Source organism: Saimiri boliviensis, chromosome 17, assembly GCF_048565385.1.
Source record: "Saimiri boliviensis isolate mSaiBol1 chromosome 17, mSaiBol1.pri, whole genome shotgun sequence".
Classification (NCBI taxonomy): Eukaryota; Metazoa; Chordata; class Mammalia; order Primates; family Cebidae; genus Saimiri; species Saimiri boliviensis.
This window is the reverse complement of record NC_133465.1, coordinates 24,488,469-24,495,813: the sequence shown is the minus strand read 5'-3', so window position 1 is coordinate 24,495,813 and position 7,345 is coordinate 24,488,469.

The window sequence follows — 7,345 nt, the reverse complement described above, 5'->3', positions numbered from 1 at the left end:
GTGCAGCCCCATCAACACTGTGGGTTCCGAAGCGAGTGGAGGGGGAGGCGTGGTTGGCTTCTCCCTGGGTGGCCTTGCGTTTTGACAAACAACAGCAGGTCCTTTCGGGGTCTCTGGCCCAGCATCTCAGCACATCTCTGTTCTAACCTGAATTTGATTTTCTGTTTTTTTTTTTTTTTTTGTTTGTTTGTTTGTTTGTTTTCAGTCTCATGCTAGTGATTGAAGGGAATGAGACTGTGATCTCCCTCATGACACTAATAAATATCCCTCATCCAAGGCGGTGACACTGTACTTTGGGGCTGAAATCTGAAACTTAACCAATGGCAGTTCTGGCCCAGCCTGGAGAGGCTAAGTGACAGCTTGTTATCTTCAGCTTCGTTTATTAACATCAGCTGAATAAACAAATCCCTATGGGATCATAGCCCTGCTCCCCAGGAACCCCTCCCACTGGTTCTCAAAACTCTCTGCTGATTGAAGAGTTTTGAATTGAAGCCATCTTGAATAAGAAGGTACCACTGGAAGGAAATTCAATGGCAGCTGAGTGATTCTGAAAGTGAAGTAAGCACTTCACCTTCAGGAAGACGGGCGGAACCACTCATTCTTTCATTCCATCCTTCCAGTATTTACTTGGCTCCAAACAACCTGTTGACTTGGCAGTCCAGGCCATCCATTAAAAAATACTGATGAAGGCTGGCCGTGGTGGCTCATGCCTGTAATCCCAGAAGTTTGGGAGGCCAAGGCAGGCGGATCATGAGGTCAGGAGCTCGAGACCATCTTGGCCAACATGGTGAAACCTCATCTCTACTAAAAATACAAAAATGAGCTGGGCGTGGTGGCGCGCACCTGTAGTCCCAGCTACTCAGGAGGCTGAGGTAGGAGAGTCGCTTGAACCCAGGAGGCGGAGGTCGCAGTGAGCTGAGATCCCACCATTGCACTCCAGCCTGGGCAACAAGAGTGAGACTCCGTCTCAAAAAAAAGAAAATATTGTGGAGCCCCTGCTAGGTCCAGTAGGGAAGCAGGCGCACACTCTGCCCTCAGGGAGCTTATAGTCTAGTGATAAAACAGGAGCCATGAGTGATGGGATGAAGTTCCTGTGCTCCCAGGAACAGAGATAACGGAAGGGTGTTGATGGCGGCCTCCCCAGGGAAGTGCTGTTTGGACTGAGAGACAATGTAGCCAGCATCTGAAGCCAGGTCTGCTCATTTCTGCTTGCCAGCGTAATTTCACAAAGCCCCTAGTTCTGTGACCACATACAGCTCTTCGAAAAGATGCTTTGAAGACAAAACAGGACAGAGCACACGGCCAGGGGAGGTGGTCCCCAAAGCCCCGTGAAGGAGCTGCTCACCCCAAGGACAACAGGCATCCAGTCAGTGGAGGGGGCGACATGATCAGATTTGCATGTTAACGTCATCCTGGTTCCAATGTGGACAACTGGTCAGAGAGGGGCGGCAGTGAAGGCCTGGAAGCCAGTTAAGGAGGCACTTGCTCTCATCCAAGTGAGACGGGACAGGAGCTCAGCCAGGCTACGGGCAGAGTGGGTGGAGAGCTCGGATGCGGACAGACAGAAATCTCTTATTTATTTATGTATTGTTTTTTATTTTATTTATTTATTTATTTTTGAGACGGAGTCTCACTCTGTCGCCCAGACTGGAGGGCAATGGTGCAGTCCAGCCTCACTGCAACCTCCGCCTCCCGGGTTCAAGCGATTCTCCTGCCTCAGCCTCCCAAATAGCTGGGATTACAGGCACCGGCCACCACGCTCAGCTAATTTTTGTATTTTTAGTAGACGCGGGGTTTCACTGTGTTGGCCAGGCTGCTCTCAAAGTCCTGACCTCGTGATCCGCCCACCTCGGCCTCCCAGAGTGCTGGGATTACAGACGTGAGCCACTGTACATGGCCCATTAATTTATTTTTTGAGAGACAGGATCTCACTTTGCTGCCCAGTCTGGAGCGCAATGGCGCAATTACAACTCACGGCAGCCTTGACCCGGGCTCAAGCAATCCTTCTGCCTCAGCCTCCCAAGTAGTTGGGACTACAGGTACATGCCACCATGCCTGGCTAATTTTTAAACTTTTTGTAGAGACGGGGTCTCACTATGTTGCCCAGGCTGGTCTTGAACTCCTGGCCTCAAGCAATCCTCCCAGCTTGGCCTCCCAATTTGCTGAGATTACAGATGTGAGCCACTGGGTCCAGCCTGGAAATCTTTCTAATACATAAAAAGTTATTGGCCGGGAGTGGTGGCTCACAGCTGTAATCTCAACACTTTGGGAGACTAAGGCAGGCAGATCACTTGAGGTCAGGAGTTTGAGAACAGCCTGGCCAACATGGTGAAATCCTGTCTCTACAGAAAATACAAAAATTAGCCGAGCATGGTGGTGCACACCTGTAGTCCCAGCTACTCAGGAGGCTGAGGCAGGAGAATTGCTTGAACCCAGAAGGCAGAGGCTGTTGTGAGCTAAGATCATGCCATTGCACTCCAGCCTGGGCAATGGGAGTGAGACTGTCATAGACACACACACACACACACACACACACACACACACACACGTTCTTAAAAATCAAGTGGGCTGGGCACGGTGGCTCACACCTGTAATCCTAGCACTTTGGGAGGCCAAGGTGGGTGGATCACGAGGTCAGGAGTTTGAGACCAGCCTGACCAACATGGTGAAACCTTGTCTCTGCTAAAAATATACTAAAAATATATCCCAGTTATTTGTGAGGCTGAGGCAGGAGAATCTCTTGAACTGGAGAGGTGGAGGCTGCAGTGAGCCGAGATCGTGCCACTGCACTCCAGCCTAAGTGACAGAGCGACATTCCATCTCAAAAAAAAAAAAAAAAAGTGAAAAATAGAAAAATGAATTAAGACAGAAGAGTTCATAGAACAAGATATACAAGTCTCCCATAAACATGAAAATATGCTCGTCTTCACTCATAAGAGAAATACAAATTGAAACTACACTGAAACCATCTGTCACCTAAAAATTCAAAAACCTGCCAGGACTCTCTGTTGGAGAAAAGCAAGCATTCTCACGTTTCTGGTGACAGTGCAAAACAGAAGATTTTGCAGTGTCTAACAGAATACTTTTTTTTTTTTTTCTTTTTTTTTGAGACGGAGTTTTGCTCTTGTTACCCAGGCTGGAGTACAATGGCGCGATCTCGGCCCACCGCAACCTCCGCCTCCTGGGTTCAGGCAATTCTCCTGCCTCAGCCTCCTGAGTAGCTGGGACTACAGGCACGTGCCACCATGCCCAGCTGATTTTTTGTATTTTTAGTAGAGACGGGGTTTCACCATGTTGACCAGGATGGTCTCAATCTCTCGACCTCGTGATCCACCCGCCTCGGCCTCCCAAAGTGCTGGGATTACAGGCTTGAGCCACCGCGCCCAGCCCAGAATACTTATTTACCCTTGAACCCAGCAATCTCAATCCTGGGAACTAACCCTGAAGATCCACCCCCTCAAATGCAAAACAGTATACACCTAAGGCTGCTCCCTGCAATCCTGTTTCTAATAGCAAAATAGTGGAAAAACAAGTCAAGATATCCCTGCATAGGAGATGGGCTGAACGAAGGATCAGCTAGCCACAGTGGAGCGCTACCAGGCATTTTTTAAAAATAAGGCGGATCAGCTGGGCACAGTGGCTCACACCTGTAATCCCAGCCCTTTAGGAGGCCAAGGCAGGCAGATCATCTGAGGTCAGGAGTTCAAGACTAGCCTGGCCAACATGGTGAAACTCCATCTCTACTAAAAATACAAAAATTAGCCGGTGTGGGGGCGGGCATCTGCAGTCCTAGCTACTCGAGAAGCTGAGGCAGGAGAATCACTTGATCCCAGGAGTCGGAGGTTGCAGTGAACTGAGATTGCACCACTGCACTCCAGGGTGGGCAACAGAACAAGACTGCATCTCAAAAATAAAAATAAAAAAAAAGATGAGGAGTATCTCTAGGAGATGAATTCACTTGTTAATGAAAATAAAAGTTAAAAGCAAGGTACAGCAGAGAATGTGTACTATGCTATCATTTGTGTAAGAAAAAAAATAATGCCGGGTGCGGAGGCTCATGCCTGTAATCCCAGCACTTTGGAAGATCAACGCGAGTGGATCACTAGGTCAGGAGTTCGAGACCAGCCTTGCCAAGATGCTGAAACCCCATCTCTACTGAAAATACAAAAATTAGCTGGGCACGGTGGTGGGCATCTGTAATCCCAGCTGCTCAGGAGGCTGAGGCAGGAGAATGGCTTGAATCCGGGAGGTGGAGGTTGCAGTCAGCTGAGATTGTGCCACGGCACTCCAGCCTGGGAGGCACAGCGAGACTCCGTCTCAAAAATAAAAATAAAATAATAACATAGCTATGTACCTGCTTATTGTTGTGGAAGGAAGGTAAAAAGGACGCGAGGAAAAGGAGAAGACAAACAAGGAAGAGAAAACAGAGAGGAGGGGAAACGGAGGAACGGGAAGGGGAATACACCCATTCATGTAGTGTTTTTCGACCTGGGTAAAGAATATACATAGGCAAGAAAGAAACAAAAATGACGGAACAAACCTTCAAGCGAATACAAACAGAATCAAATAAACCTCATACATATCAAACTCATAACATGGCTTCCAAGAGAAAATTAATAATTCAATTACCTTTTTTTTCTTTCTTTTTTTCTTTTGAGACAGGGTTTCACTCTGTCACCCAGCTGGAGTGCAATGGCACAGTCTTGGCTCACTGTAACCTCCACCTCCCGGGTTCAAGCAATTCTTCCACCTCAGCCTCCTGAGTAGCTGGGACTACAGGTGCCTGCCACAACACCTGGTTTTTTTTTTTGGAGGATGTGGGGGCAGATTGCAGGTGACTCACACCTGTAATCCCAACATTTTGGGAGGCCAAGATGGGCAGATCACCTGAGGTCAGGGGTTCAAGATCAGCCTAGCCAACATGATGAGACCCCATCTCTACTAAAAATATAAAAATTAGCCAGGCATGGTAGCTTATACCTATAGTCCCAGCTACTCAGGAGGCTGAGGCACGAGAATCTCTTGAACCCTGGAGGAGGAGGTTGCAGTGAGCTGAGATCACACCACCGCACTTCAGCCTGGACAGCAGAGTGAGACTCAGTCTCAAAAAAATAAATAAATAATTAAAATGAAGGAAATGCTCAAAGAACCATGAAGATATGTCAAAAAGACACAAGAGCTGTCTCCTCGCTCTGAACATTTTCAGCATCAGAAAAATATTACAATAGTAAGGCATTACAAACACCTTGAATTAAAGGGAAGAAAAAGAATCATAGGCCTACAGGAATACTCAAAAACTGAGTTAGAGGGAGGGAAAGACCTTCTTTACGGAAGAATGCCAGCCAGTAAACATCAAAGAAATGGTGCCATTTTTTGAGACGGAGTTTCATTCTTGTTGCCCAGGCTGGAGTGCAATGGTGCGATCTCGGCTCGCTGCAACCTCAACCAAATTGAGGTAAAACACTCAATTTGAACAACCACAGACTCCCCAAAGCCCTGGGCTATGAATCCTGATGTAGAAGGAGAGTGGAGCTTAGGACGCAGCACAGAGGAGCACCAAGCTGAGGAGAGGAGGCTCGAATGAGCGGAGCAGGGAAAGCCACAGCCAGAGAGGGGGGCAAGCCAGGAGAAGCGCAAACGCCACGCAGTCAGCACACCAGGTGGGACGCTTGCCACTGGGAGTGATTAAAGATCAGATCCCTAAAGATCGTTTTGTTTTTGTTTTTGTTTTTCTGAGATGGAGTATCGATCTGTCGCCCAGGCTGGAGGGCAGTGACACCATCCTGGCTCACTACAACCTCCGCCTCCCAGGTTCAAGCGATTCTCCTGCCTCAGCATCCCGAGTAGCTGGGATCACAGGCATGCGTCACCACACCCAGCTGATTTTTGCATTTTTTAGTGGAGACGGGGTTTCACCATGTTGGTCAGATGGTCTCGAACTCCTAACCTTGTGATCTGCCCGCCTCAGCCTCCCAAAGTGCTGGGATTACAGCAGGCGTCCCCAAACTTTTTACACAGGGGGCCAGTTCACTGTCCCTCAGACCGTTGGAGGGCCGCCACATACTGTGCTCCTCTCACTGACCACCAATGAAAGAGGTGCCCCTTCCTGAAGTGCGGCGGGGGGCCAGATAAATGGCCTCAGGGGGCCGCATGCGGCCCGCAGGCCGTAGTTTGGGGACGCCTGGATTACAGGCATGAGCCACCGCACCCAGCAAGATCAATTTTACATCCACCTATGCGACAGTAAGAAAGCGGGATCAACTTCAGGGATGAAGGCGGACAGTCAAGACCTGTGGTAACACTGTCTGGCGTCTCTCTGGTGCCGCCACCACATATCACCTGCCTCTGATTCAGGGCCCCTTCCCAGCTGCCTGAACTTCTCCCTCCAGCGAGGCTGCCCGGATGCCTTGGAGAGCACAGCCTTCTGAGCTCCATTCTTCCTGGCGTTTTTCCTTGTTTGGTGCTTTCTAGGGAGTAGGCAGGTCATAGGAATTTTTTTTTTTTTTTTTTTTTTGAGACAGGGTGTCGCTCTGTCACCCAGGCTGGAGTGCAATGGTGCACCCGAGGCTCACTGATGCCTTGACCTTTCTGGCTCAGTCCATCCTCCTGCCCTTGGCCTCCCAGGTGGCTGGGACTGCAAGCACGTGCCACCACCACCCGGCTAATTTTAAAACTTTCTGTAGAGACAGAGTCTCCCTATATTACCCAGGCTGGTCTCAAACTCCGGAGCTCAAAGATTCGTCCTGCCTCGGCCTCCTAAAGCATTGAGGCTACAGGCATGAGCCACCATGCCCAGCCTAGGGATTTTTAATGTGCTCTTTCAAAAGGCTATGAGGGCTGTTTGGTGTCAAAGCACATCCAAGTACCAAAAGATAAGAGATCGAAAGCTCTGAAAGCATGCCCAATCCAAACTTCAAAAGTGAGAGAGATAAGATGGCTCAGAAATAACCATACTGGGTCCACTTAGCATTCAGCAGATCACGTGGTTGTGAGAGCACAGCTAAAAGAGGGAGATAAATAAGTCAAGTGGGCCACATCCACGGGCATAATCAACTATCAGAATGAGTCAGTCACCTGTCACCAGCTGAGAAACGCAAGCCAGAGCTGGCTCTGCTGGGTTGGTCAGATGTCCCACCCCAAACTGACCAACTGAACCAGCATTTCTAGTCTTCTGAATTGCCTGCAGTCCTATAGGCCTGGTGGTGACGGCAGAGAATAAAACCTTCTCTCACACTGGTCTCCAGTTACAGAGTCCTGATCACTGCCGCTTGGAAAGCTGAGAACTTTTCCTCATCTAGCACATTTGCGAAACTCATTGGCTTTAACAAACTGTTCCCCACACACC